The sequence below is a fragment of the Microtus pennsylvanicus genome, chromosome 18 (assembly GCF_037038515.1).
Source record: "Microtus pennsylvanicus isolate mMicPen1 chromosome 18, mMicPen1.hap1, whole genome shotgun sequence".
NCBI classification, from domain to species: Eukaryota; Metazoa; Chordata; class Mammalia; order Rodentia; family Cricetidae; genus Microtus; species Microtus pennsylvanicus.
Window position 1 is genome coordinate 10,054,283 of NC_134596.1, and position 13,707 is coordinate 10,067,989.

Consider the following 13,707-nt stretch of genomic DNA (forward strand, 5'->3'; position numbering starts at 1 on the left):
AAGACCAAACCTAAGAATAATAGGAGTAGAAGAAGGAGAAGAAGTGCAGCTCTTTGGACTAGAGAGGGAGGGGGAGAAGAGTAGGGGAGGGGAAGAAGGGTGGGAGGAGGGGGAGGGAAATGGGAGGCTGGGAGGAGGCGGAAACTTGTTTTTTTTTCCTTTTCTCAATAAAAAAAAATATCAGCCATTTATTTGGAAGACTTATTTGGGCAAATTTGGCAAAACAATTCAAAATAAATAGATCAATTTGGGCCCATATAGTCAATTTATTAACACTTGTTCTGAATGGAATATTACCGCTTGTGATTTGCTTAATGTTACCATGTTGAATTGAGCTGAGAATGAAATGATACCTGGAAGACATCTGGCATGGGGAGATGGAAGAACCAGCGATAATCACATTGATGTACTCACAACCCCTACTGCAATTCAGAAGATTGTGGCTCCCTTGAAATCTATTCAGCTTTTATTTTTTTTTTTTTTTTTTTTTTTTTTTTTTTTTTTTGTTTTTCGAGGCAGGGTTTCTCTGTGGCTTTGGAGCCTGTCCTGGAACTAGCTCTGTAGACCAGGCTGGTCTCGAACTCACAGAGATCCGCCTGCCTCTGCCTCCCGTGTGCTGGGATTAAAGGCGTGCGCCACCATCGCCCAGCTCTATTCAGCTTTTAAATGGCTCATTTATTGCAACAGTAGTATCAGCTTCTACTTACAAATTTCCCATATTAGGAAGTAGTAATGTTACTGCTTGTGTGCCACTACCATATGTACTTTTTTGTTGGAAGAATCAATTTAATAACTGGAATTAACTGTTATGATTGTAAATTGTATTTATGTATTAATTCCTCTGATAAATTTAATCCTCATAATCATTCACTTATGATATTACAACGGCATACACATATTTGGCTCCCAGTTACTTGGGTCATTCTTGGGCTCAGAATCCTCTAGATAATATTGTAGAATTCCTCAAAAAGATATTAAAAAGACCAAAGCACTTGTTCAGTATAATAATAGCTGTAATTTATAATCTTATTGCTGTTGTTGCTACTCCTTCTGTGGCTGGTAAAGGTTTATATACGTCCTTGAAGACAAAACACTTTATAGAACAATGGCATAAAGACCCTCATGAAGTCTGGATAGAGAAAGCTCAAATAGCTGCTCGGGTTCAGACAGAGACAGATGTATTCAATAAAAAATGGTGGGTGGTTTGGAAAAAAATTCTATTTTGCAAAAACAAATAATCTTGTGATTAGAAATGAACTAGTATTTGCATTACTGATTTGGTTTACAATGATTCTTTACATAATTGGAAGGTTATTCAAGCTTATCTTTTGGACAATGACTTTGCTCAATCTCTCATTGATCACTTACATGATAATATAGGATTTACATTTGCTAAATTATTTCCTGATTCAGATGCCTCCAACATTGCACAAACTTTTGCGGACAAATTTACGGATCCTAAGGGATTTTTAGAAAGTATTCTTCAGCCGGGCGATGGTGGTGCACGCCTTTAATCCCAGCACTCGGGAGGCAGAGGCAGGCGTATCTCTGTGAGTAAGAGACCAGCCTGGTCTACAGAGCTAGTTCCAGGACAGGCTTCAAAGCCACAGAGAAACCATGTCTCGAAAAAGAAAAAAAAGGATTCTTTATACCTACAGTTGTATGTTTATTGTAATCATTTTTATGATTCTTTTATTCTTGATTATATATCAATTTATATCAGACCAAATGCAAAAAATACATATTTTATGGTTAAAACATCTTTTGGCTTCAAATATAAGTGGGAAAGGAGGAAATTCTGAGAACACAACTGGGCTAGCGTGCAGGGTCCTCCTGGGACAGAAGAGACCAAGTTGAGAAACAGTTGCTTGGCAGACCAAGCATAGATGAAAGCATACTTTCTCTGCCCACTTCTCAAACATTCTGTCAGAATCTGTACCTGGATAAGAAAGTGACCTTTACATTCAGTTCATCATGCATCACCAGGTATAGTTTTAGAAGTGCTTTGCTTCTGTATACTTTTGCTTTCTTTCATTGTATTTTTTTTTTTCAATTTGGGAAATACAAAAAAAAAAAACCCTAAGAGAAACTTTATTTTGCCCTCCTTATGAATGTCATGGAGGCACAGGAAATGTGTCCCCTATCTTATTCCCTTGTTAGCATCCTAGCTTAGCTTATTAATTTTTGTTTTGTGAGGATTTTTTCTTTTAAGCTGATGGCATTTCTAAAACAACAGGTGTGTGAGGCAACTAATATGTAAACTATACAAGAAAATAAAAACTATACAGGTCCGTTATCATAATTAGACATGGCCAACAGTAAAATAAATATGACAGTGGTTAATTGGTAAGATCAAGCGTACATGAGGTACAATGAAAATTGTCTTTACAGTTGGTGTGATGGGCTAGTTAGCGAGAGACGTGAAATGGGAGGACGTATACCTATGTTAAGCATGCCACCTAAGACAGGAACAGAACCAAAAGCTGTTCTGTCTTCCTATGATGAGTAAGGGTAGGACTATAGGAGCTTCCCCCACACTAAGACAGAGACAGTCCCCTCAAGTGACTTTCGGCTTTCTAAAAATTAATAAAAATAAAAAGGAGAACCCGAGGCAGACTTACTGCTCCCTAAAAAACCCACTTCCACCATGTTGCATTTGGCATCTCATGTTCTTATCTGTCAAATACTAATTCTGCATGGAGTTATTGATCCATTGTTCCCACGTTCTGAACAATCTGACTGTTCTATATGTTGAGTTTGTGTCTTTACACCTGACCAATAGATCATGTTAGGTGGCCAATAAGTTGCCTAGTTACCCATGTACAGGAAGAATTTCCTCATTTCCCTTACCCTGTATTTACCTGGATTATTCACTTGAATAAACAAAACGTTATCAGAATCCTGTCTTGTCTCCATCTCTTGAGATTCTTGTCCCCATCCCATTCTCACTCCTGTTCTAATGTCTCATTTGATTTACCTATGGGACAGTGCAAATTTTATTATATACTAAGATCTATTCTGATAATTTTAGTATAGATATATTTTTAAAGTGTGAATCAGAATTGAGTGTAAAATAACATAAATGCAGTACTGGTGTATAAAATTCTAAACTATATCAAGAAAGTATACACATATGTGAATATGAATGTATAAATATAATTATGCATAGTCAATCTCATCCTTGTACAAATATATAAACTTATATAAATAGTGCAAAGTAATTGTGATGCGTCACAGTATATTAGGAGAGAGATTGTAATACTGAATTTCAATAGTATAAGACTATCAGCTATTTCTCATTCAGATACAAGTAGTGCGTTATTTCATCCGTAAATTGGCTGAAGTCATGGCTATAGGTGCAAAACTAGACATTCACAGACCATTTCAAAAATATGCTTACAATGCCAATACAGTGGAAAGAACCTGCTTTGCAAGTTCCTACATACTTTCATCATTATAGAATGTTAGTACATCTCCTTTTCTGAGTAATTTAAGTGGGGTTGACTACTTTTGCTATGATTGCAGATTAATCCTCTCATTAGCTACATGCCAAACAGAAAATAGTAAGAAGTCCTCAAAGGTTTTTTTTTTCATAATAGCCAAAAAATCAAGACAGACATCAAGTAAATATTTTTACTAAAACTATATGATGGAAGGCATAACTCAAATAGCCTTAATGGCTAGGAATCTATGACTACAATGGTGACAGACTTTCATAAATATAATATATTTTATTCTTCCATAGTCTAATGAAATATAGATATGTTCATATATTTGAGCATAATTTGACCCTCATCAGAGATGTTCTTTGGCACTATTAGGAAAATAACATGTGCAGGGAAGACATTTCCGTAGAAAATAACAGGCTGTGTGTTAGTATGTTTTGATGTTTCATGTTTTTAAAGCTACTTGAAAGCTTCATACACTTATTTTTTAAAGATGGCATAAATACAATTCAAATGGAGGGTCTTGACTCTAAAGTACCAATGTTTTCCAGTCTCAATATTACTAGCAGATAGCATTTATAGTTAGCTATGGAAGATACATGTTAAGATATGCACTTGTTCAAAGCATACAACAACAAGACACACAATAACCAAGAAATCTATTGTGTTAATTATTTTCAAGGGAAATATTTAATATCTAGCTGTCATCATCAATAAACACTTAATTTCCATAAAAGCTCAGACTGTCTGATTTCCTAATTAGGAATTGGCATACAGTATTAAAGTATCATGTACACGAGTATTTATATGAGAAAATACAAAGACTATTTCGACCAAAACAGTAAATTTGAGCGTGTGAGAACCTAAAACACAATAGGATGGTAAGAAGTATGTTTTATATATTATACCTTATTCTAAATTCAGAGTGTTTTGTGACAGATACGGAAGTGCATTCATATATTACTACATAATATTTTCAATTAGCCTAAGTTTTTATAAAGAAAAATCCTGCAATGCCATACCAATTTTCACAATGAAATTCGGTAAATAGAATAAAGGGCATGAATCTTCTTGACGCTGTCAGATACTGAAACCTGAAGTGAATTATTTCCTTCCAGATACTGCAGTGTTTCGAGAGAGAGACAGTGGTACCACAAGTTTAAAGAGAGAAAATTTTCAGAAATAAGGATGGACATGATACACAGACCATAACAGGTGACTCAGAAATGTAATAGGTGGAATAAACCATTACCTGACTGCTAATTTCCCTCGGCTTTTTCACATAAAGATGTCAGGAGCAGTCTGCGGGATCTGAGCCAATGTATGTTCCAATTTCAGGTATAAACATTTGTAGATGAGAGCTCGCATATTCCCACAGGCTGTATGGGAAGGACCTGCTAAGCTGACAATATTATTAGCTCTCCTTGCCGCGGACTGAAGGAGTGTGTGCATTCAAATTTTTCCATGAACAATGAGGAGTGTGATCTCAATTCCACCAATAAGAACAAAGCCTGTGGTTACCTTGGAGATCTCCATCAGAGCTGCTGACTCATTTCTCCCCCAACCTCAATGTTTCCCCTGACAAAAAAAAAAAAAATGAAAGTAAAGTGAATGACAGGAAAAAATGTTATTTACCTAGGACCAGAATTGAATTATCAAAAAGGCGAAATCATTGAGAGTTAACTAGGATGTGATCATATATCTGAATTCTTGTGTCTGTATACTACCTGAAAATTTCCATTTTTCCCTGCTGATAGCTGATTGTGATTCTGTGCTGCCGATTGCAGCTTCCTGGTATCACATTCAGAAATATCATGTCAGAGACCCTAAGCATACAGATGGGGGAACCAGACACTTGAAATTTTCACATTTCCAGGTACCGGAGGCTATTTGCCGACATAGCAATTATCTTAGAGTGGCCTCTAAAGACTCATAAGATCAGTACAACTCGGTTGTTGTCAGGTATAGACTTTTTAAGAAAATATTCATTTCAGAAAATACAGAACCTAAGGCTAACCTAGGAATCAAAAATTTTACGGCTAAATCAGTGGCTTCAGACTGAGCACATTTCCTGCACTGCAAACAGAAACGGGTGACTCTTCTCACTAATTCCTTGCTTTTCCTATTGCTTCTGTATCTTGCAGGTCTCTGGGACATATTTTTTTCTCTGGTGTGGTTTACAGTGAGGCTTTGACTAAAGTCCAGCTTTGAGCAGGACTTTAGTCAAAGCCCCACTGGCAAAATCCTTCAGTGCAGTCCTTTTTATGCAATCTAGGAGCCAATGAGAAGAGAGATCTCAAACCGGGGACAGTAAAGCACAGGACTGCATTTAACAAGGTGATCTCATCCAGAGCTGATGAGTCATCTGTTTCTCCCTCCTCCCTGTGTGTTGTGAAGCAGAGCAAATGACAGGGGAACACAGGATAAAATGTACTCAACGCTGCATTTTACTTCCAGTTAACAGCCTACAAGCCTGGCAATGTGACAGGTTGAGCGAGCCAGCAGCTGCTTTTGCCTCAGATCTACATATATATTTGGAAGCCTTCATTCCTGTCTGGAGATTTTTGATTATGACTCTGGGCTGCCAATGCATCTTTCTTCTTATTTTTTGTGATTGGTTTTCACCTGTTTATATGTGTAGTTTTTATCCAGTCAAATTATAACTAAATATTCCATATAATATGATAGAATGAATTATATACAAATATAATATACAACTTGAACCAAATATTGAAGTCAAGATATCTTTAAAACATGTATGCTGGTTTAGATAAGTACCACATTCTATGAAATGTCCCTCTGTACTTAACTCATTTACATTCTGGTGTGGGAGTTTTTTTCTGTTTGTGTGTTGCTTTCATTGGTAATGAATAAAGAAAATGCCTTGGCCCAGATGATAGAAGAGAACTTAGGTAGGCAGGGAGTAGACAGAACTGTATTCTGAGAAAAGGGGAAGAGTGAGAGATGCCATGGATCTCCTGCCTGAGACAATGCTGGTTAGAATCTTGCTGTTAAGTCACAGTCATGTGGCGATATACGGATTTAGTAGAAATGGGTTAAACTAATATGTAAGAGTTAGCCAATAAGAAGTTAGAGCTAATGGGACAGGCAGTGTTTAAATGAATACAATTTCTGTGTGATTATTTCAGGTGAAAGCTAGACGGCTGGCTGGGATGGAACAAAAGGGTCCACTTTCTATGCAACAACAGTCAAAAATAAAAGAAAACACAATAATGTACATAATCCAGCCTCTCTCTGTGTATTTTCTATATTTACATGACTTATTTTTCTTTACTTGTTTAATCTATGACTATCTATACTTTGTCTATTTAAAGACTTGTTTATTTTTTCAACCAGTTGTTTCTTTTATAGCTATAACTATTTTCTGACCAGAAGCATTTTTCAAATGTTAAGCAGGCATGGCTAGGACCAACTCTGTCATCATGACTGTCAGTTCCACTCAGTCCATCATGTTGAAGTCGTGTTTGCTGCCTCTAAGAGCGTTTCTCTCAGACCTAGTTCCAGGCTTGGGTATCACCAGGTCTGTATTGCCATTAAATAACTTGTAGCACTCTGCTCACAAACCACAGTTAAATGCTCTGCAACCAGACCACCAGAAAGAACCATTGTTAATCCTGCATATGTCATGAACCAGGGAGATTTCTTAACAGTTTTGAATTTTTTGTTGCTAGCACTGAGCCAGGAAGCCTTCTCTGAAAAAAAAAATAATGCCTCTGCTTTCTATTAGCAAACAGAGCCCTCCTAAGAAAATACTACAAAAAGCCATGCTTAACTCTGTCCTTTTGTGTCTGACATTCCTTTGTAAGCTTTCTCAGATTTTACGTGGATATAGTTGGCCACACTGCTGGTTCATTTCATAACTGCCCTGACTTGAAATTGTAACTAATAAACTATATTATTTGCAGTACTTTTTGGCTAGTTTCTTCTATTTAGTGTGTTGTAGCCAGCTCTTTTATCATAGACTAACACATATTCACACATCTGTTCATTACTACATAACCTACTGGCAAAGTTTCAGCAGGCACCACTGGAGGCATCTGCCTCTGGCAGTAGCTGCATGGCTTCTCCCAGAACCTGTCTACTCTCGCTATTTCTTTCTTTCAGCCTGGCTTTACAATGTAAAGGCATTGGTTGAATGCATCTGCTTAATTATCCAATGGCAATAAAACCAACTCGCAGCATACAACACCTATCACTTCACGAGAGCATAATAAATAGAAAAAAAAATAAGTTTAAAAAATAAGAACTCCAACAAAAAAGTAAACAAAAGCAACTAAAATCAAAAATAGTGTAAGCACAATGACATCAGAAATTGTAATGCCTACGAAGATGGGAAAACCTCTCAAATTCACACAAATTGTATAAAAGCTATGGACAAAGATTTCATGTGAAAACAGAAAAGATCTGCTTTTACTGTACAATAATATTGATAGTTTAAACTTCAGGATGAAGCTAAAATCACATATAAAAATTATATATAAAATTACATTATATAAAATTACATATAATCACCCCATTCTTTATACAGTTTTGTAGTAATAAGAATGGCGGGGCTGCGTTCCCAGCACTCCGGCCACCTGCTCGGTTAGCTTATGCCCAGAAATAATTACACGGACACTGTATTATTTTAATCACTGCTTGGCCCATTTCTATCTAGCCTCTTCTAGGCTAATTCTCACACCTGGACTAGCCCATTTCAAATATTCTATGTAGCACAGCTAGGTGCACTTACCGGGAAGATTCTAGCCTAAGTCCATCCTGGGTCAGAGCTTCATTGCGTGCATCTTCCCTGGAGCGGGGAGCATGGCGTCTCACTGAGGCGTCCGCTCCGGAGAGGAGAGCTGTGGAGTCTGAGCTCACTTCCTCTTCCTCCCAGCGTTCTGTTCTGTTTACTCCACCTACCTATGTCCTAACCAATAAAACGGGCCAAGGCAGTTCCTTTATTAGCCAATGACCTTCCTCCATCACAGTTTGTGATAGTTGTATATACATTTGCATATGCACAAGAATGTAAAATAACTTACCTATTAATATTTATTTTCACATTTTCTAATGCTGATATTTTATTGCAAGTAGCAGGAAGAACTGTGAAGTAATATAAATACAGCACTTACACATCAAATTGTAAACTATATAAAGCAATTGTACCCATTAATAAATAAAAAATTATAAGAACCACGTATATATGCCATACATAAACTTATATAAATATTTAAATGGAACTGAAAATTTTATAGTAAAATTGGTGAGAAATTATGAAAAGTTAACCCCCTTTATTATGAAAGAATAGGAGAATATTTTTTAAAAAGTGTCAATATATTTTTATCAGATGTTCTTCTTGGGCAAGGGCAATCTGATAATTATACACTCAAGCTAAAAGAGCATTTCAAAAATATATTTCCACCTTCCAATGGGAGGCAAAGCATCTAATTTTGATGTTCCTACACAATTATGTTCTCTTAGCACAAAAATCCCTCTTTTGCTATTAGAAGCTTCAGAGGAATTGAATTCATGAGATATGACTGAAATTGAACCTGAGTGATATGGCTTCATTTAGAAGGAACAAAATTTCTCCCTCTCATGTGCAACATGGCACAAAAGTGAGCACCCAAAAGAATCTTTAGATATTTTTTCATGGGTGAAATGAAGTAACTATGAGGTTTATGATTAAGAGCATGGTTTGGAAAGAATACCACACATCTTTAATAGAATAGAAACTGAGACAAAAATGATTACAAAACCATACAGAATTTTTTCTTTCTATTAGAATATTATTGAAATAATCTGATTCCTAATCATATATTCTCATACCTATATATTTGTGTATCAGCAGAAACTCACCAGAAATATTACTTCTGAAACTAGATGGGAAGTAACCAAGCGATGTGAAGAAAAGGTCTCTCATGGTAAAACACCAATGCATATAAAAAATATAAAATTTAAAAAAAAATAAAAATAGGCCTGCAGTGATACAAAAGATAGTGAAGATTTGTGAATTTCATTATCACTTGTTCTGAGAAAGTGTCAGAATATTCAAAGATAATTACAAACTAAGTATTATAAAGGCATGATCTTCTGGAGGATGTGCAGTTCTGATGTATTGTCAACAGTAATATCTCTGACATGTGTTATATACAAATGAAAATATCATCCTCCAATTTGATAGGATATGCAAAATTCAAAGTAGTTTTCCCTGATTCTAACAACATCCATCACCTAGATCTCATAAAAGGAACTCCTTATTTTTCTCACCAACACATGAATTGATAGATTTGGATCTGGCTGCTCTCTTCTTTCTTTAAGTACATTTGTGCATCAGGCTTGGATCCCTCAGCTTACATCTAGTTTTTTGATGGAGTTTGGCTTTCGTAAATCTTAGAAATAATTGTTATCTTAATATAGAGACCCTGAGAATGCCTGCAGCTATGCCATAAATTTAGACATGAAAAATTACTACCCTCTCTACCTATAAGATACCCAATACATTCTCTCTCCCCATCTCCCCTTTCCCCTAACCCACCTCCACCCCTGTGCTCCCAATATTTTTCAGACAATCTTATCTACTTTCAATATACAGGGGGATAAATAAATGTTTTTCTTTGGGTTCACCTTCTTACTTAGCTTCTCTAAGATCACAAATTATAGGCTTAATGTCCTTTGTCTATGACTAGAATCCACTTATGAGTGAGTACATACCATATTCATTTTTGGGTCTGGTTTACCTCACTCAGTAAAATGTTTTTTATTTCCATCCATTTGCACTCAAAATTCAAGATGTAATTGCTTTTTATTGCTGAGTATAACTCTAAAGTGTATATGTGCCACACCTCTTTATCCATTCTTCTATTGAGAGGCACCTAGGTTATTTCCAGTTTCTGGCTATTACAAACAGTGCTTCTATGAACATAGCTGAACAACTGCTTTTGTAATATGATTGCGCATCTCTTGGATATATTCCTAAGAATGGAATTGCGGGAACCTGAGGTAGTTTGACTCCTAGTTTTATGAGAAATCACCACACTGATTTCCAAAGTGGTTGAGATGGAAGAAGGGAGGATATGGGACCAGGGAAGCAGGTATCTTAACTAAGGGAGCCATTTTATGGTTGGCAAGAGACTTGGCTCTAGAGGGGTTCTCAGGTGTCCAACGGAATTTCCCCAGCTAGGTTCTTGGGCAGCAGAGGAGAGAGTTCCTGAACTGACCTTATTGCATAGCCACACAGGTGAATATCTTGAGTATCACCATAGAACCTTCATCTGGTGATGGATGGAGATAGAGTCAGAGACCCACCTTGGAGCACAGGACTAAGCTCCGAAGGCCCAGATGAAGAGCAGAAGGAGGGAGAACATAGGTAATGAATTCAGGACCTCGAGGTGTGCATCCACTCACGGCACGGTGGAACTGATCTACTGGGAGCTCACCAAGACCAGCTGGACTGGGTCTGAATAACCATGTGATCAAACCAGACTTTCTGAATGTGGCTGATAATGAGGGCTGACTGAGAATCCAATGATAATGATACCGGGTTTTGATTTTACTGCGTGTACTGTCTTTTTGGGAGACCAGTCTGTTTGGATGCACATCTTCCTAGACCTGGATGGAGGGGGGGGGAGCCTTAAACTTCCCATGGGGCAAGGCCCTCTGACTTCTCTTAGGACTGGAGAGGAAGGGGGAGGGGTAGTAGAGGGAGTAGGAAGGAAATGGGAAGATGTGAGGAGGTGGAACTTTTTAATAAATAAATAAACGAATAAATAAATAAAAAGAAAAATTTAAAAAAGACACCCAATCCACACCAGGGATGACTTTAAGCCTCTAATTCTTGAATATCTCCCTGTTTTCTACCTAGGTCCCACTTGTACAAAACTTCAGCTCTTCATCTCTTGGTTGTTTCATACAATGGAATAATGATGTGGTTATTGCTAGGCTGTTCATGTTAAATTTGGCAGTATAGTGAAAAGTTCGAATAGATATTTACCCATACAAGGCATAAACTTGTCTTCCCCTAGATTCCTTTATGATGGATACCTTCTATGAACTTCCTTGCTGTCTTTAAGTCCTGCCACAAGAGCATCCACACAAATGCTGTCTTTCTTCCACGACTTTTTCTGCAATGACTAATGATCCATTTAAATCTGTCACCATTGTTTTTTAGTAACTCAGATTCACAACTTCCTTTTCGTGGTGGCTTTCTCTTATCTCTTCAACCTAGCATGACCACATTTATAGACAGTTTCTGCATTACAATTAGTTAATTACATCTTCCCCCAAATTCCCAGCTGTATAAATATATTTTTCCAAGTGATTGTAGGAAAGCTATGAAGTTTCTATGCCAGTATCAAGATCCAGAAAATATTTGAGTCTTTCTTAATCATCTGCTTATTGAATACTATAGTTCCAAGTGACCCAAGTAATGTCTATATTTCTTCTCACACCTCATTCCCCCACACATCCAGAATCCATACTTGTGACATCCAAGGGAACCATCTCTGGTGACAGTGACACATGCCTAATAGCTGCTATGTAATATATCAACATTGACTGCTACTTAGTGCTATTCAATCGAGTTTTGGTTATAGATGAGCAGCTGAGAAATGGAATATAGCCAGAGCATGCTAGTAAAGACCTGGTATGCTGAAAGTGTGCTTTCAATTTGTTCCTGGAATATGAACCAATGAGGAGAAAAATCTTAATTCCACCAATAGGAACAAATCCTGTGGTCCCTTTGGAGATCTCCATCAGAGCTGCTGACTCATTTCTCCCTCCCATTTCAATGTGTGGTCCGGCAGAAAAATATCAAAGTGAAAGTAGATGACAAAAAAATGCAGTTTACCTCAGACCAGAATGTAATTATCAAAAGAGGAAAGCCTTGCGAGATAACTAGGAGATGATTATATATCCCACTTCTTGGGTCTGTATCCTGCCTATCTACCAGAAATCCTTTATTTCTGCCTGCGGATGGCTGATTCTTATTCTTCACTGCCCAATTGCAGCTTACTGGTATCACCTTCAGAAATGCCGCATTGTATTCCCTAAACACAATGATTGTGGAATCTGCCACTTGAAATTTTCAGAATCTGAGATGCCTGTAGCTATTCTCCAACATAGAAATTATCATAATGGGTCCTCTAATGGTGCATAAGATCAGTGCATTCCTGGTTTCTGTCAGGTATTGATTCCTAAAGTAAAATTTGATTACAGAAAATGCAGAATCAAAAACAAACCAAGGAATCATAGATATCAAGGCTGCAGCAGTGACTTCAGAGACTAATGCACACTTCATGCACTACAAACAGGAACAGTTGACTTTTAGCAGGAACATGGGGGAATCTCAGAAATTCCTTGCTTTTTCTAGGTTTCTATTGCTTCTGTCTCTGGTAGGTCTCTGTAACAGAAAATCTTCTCTGGGTTTGTTTATAGTCAATCTCCTGACTAAATTCCAGCTAAAATCTGAACTTTAGCCAGGATCCTGGCTGGTAAAATCCCTCAGTGCAGACCTTTTTATTCCATCTAGGAACCAATAAAGAGAGAGAGAGATCTCAAACCAAGGACCAGAAAGCACAGGACTGCATTTTACATCGTGATCTCATTCAGAGCTGATGTGTCATCTGTGTCTTCCTCCTCCCTGTGTGTTATAAAAAGATGCAGAGCCATTTAAAGGAGAACCCAGGATGAAAAGTAATTCACTTTTTGTTTTGCCTCCAGTTAACAACAGACAAACCTGTCTAATTATGACTGGTTGCACAGCAAACTTTCAAATGCTTTTGCCTAGATGTTAGCTGTATACATGAAAGCCTCCATTCCTATCTATGTTTATTTATTGTGACTATGCCCTGTCAAGTGCATCTGGCTTCTGATTCTTTGTTATCTGTTTTTGTCTGCTTTTATGTGTGTTTTTTAAGCATACAGTCTAATTTTAACTAATTATGTTATATATAATTCATGTAATATGTATTATATCTAAATATGATATATGATAACAATTATTCATATAGATGAATTACAATACATAATATATTTAAGTCTGTTAGAGTCTTGTATAAGTAGATGGGTAAATTGTAGAAAAAAAATGTTGATTTCAAGCCCTCTTGAATATAGACCCGACTATAATAAAGTATCCCACTGTGTCTTAATGATAAAAAAGAATTTATATTAATTAACTTCTGGAAAAAATTAAATATTTTTCTATTCTTAACATTTATGTTTGTCTGTTTAAAATTCTTATAAGTATTTGCACCTCCCA

General features: G+C 36.8%; 1 long non-coding RNA gene across 2 annotated transcripts in view; it reads right to left on the minus strand.

The window, feature by feature from the left end:
* LOC142837383 (uncharacterized) overlaps positions 1-13,707 on the minus strand; it is a 149,294-nt gene that overhangs the window by 41,479 nt on the left and 94,108 nt on the right. For both annotated transcript variants that reach the window (XR_012908265.1, XR_012908266.1), the window contains exons 2-3: positions 4,968-5,024; positions 4,699-4,840 (exon numbers count right to left, since the gene is read on the minus strand). This is a non-coding gene — a long non-coding RNA (uncharacterized LOC142837383). The remainder of the gene's footprint in view (positions 1-4,698; positions 4,841-4,967; positions 5,025-13,707) is intronic.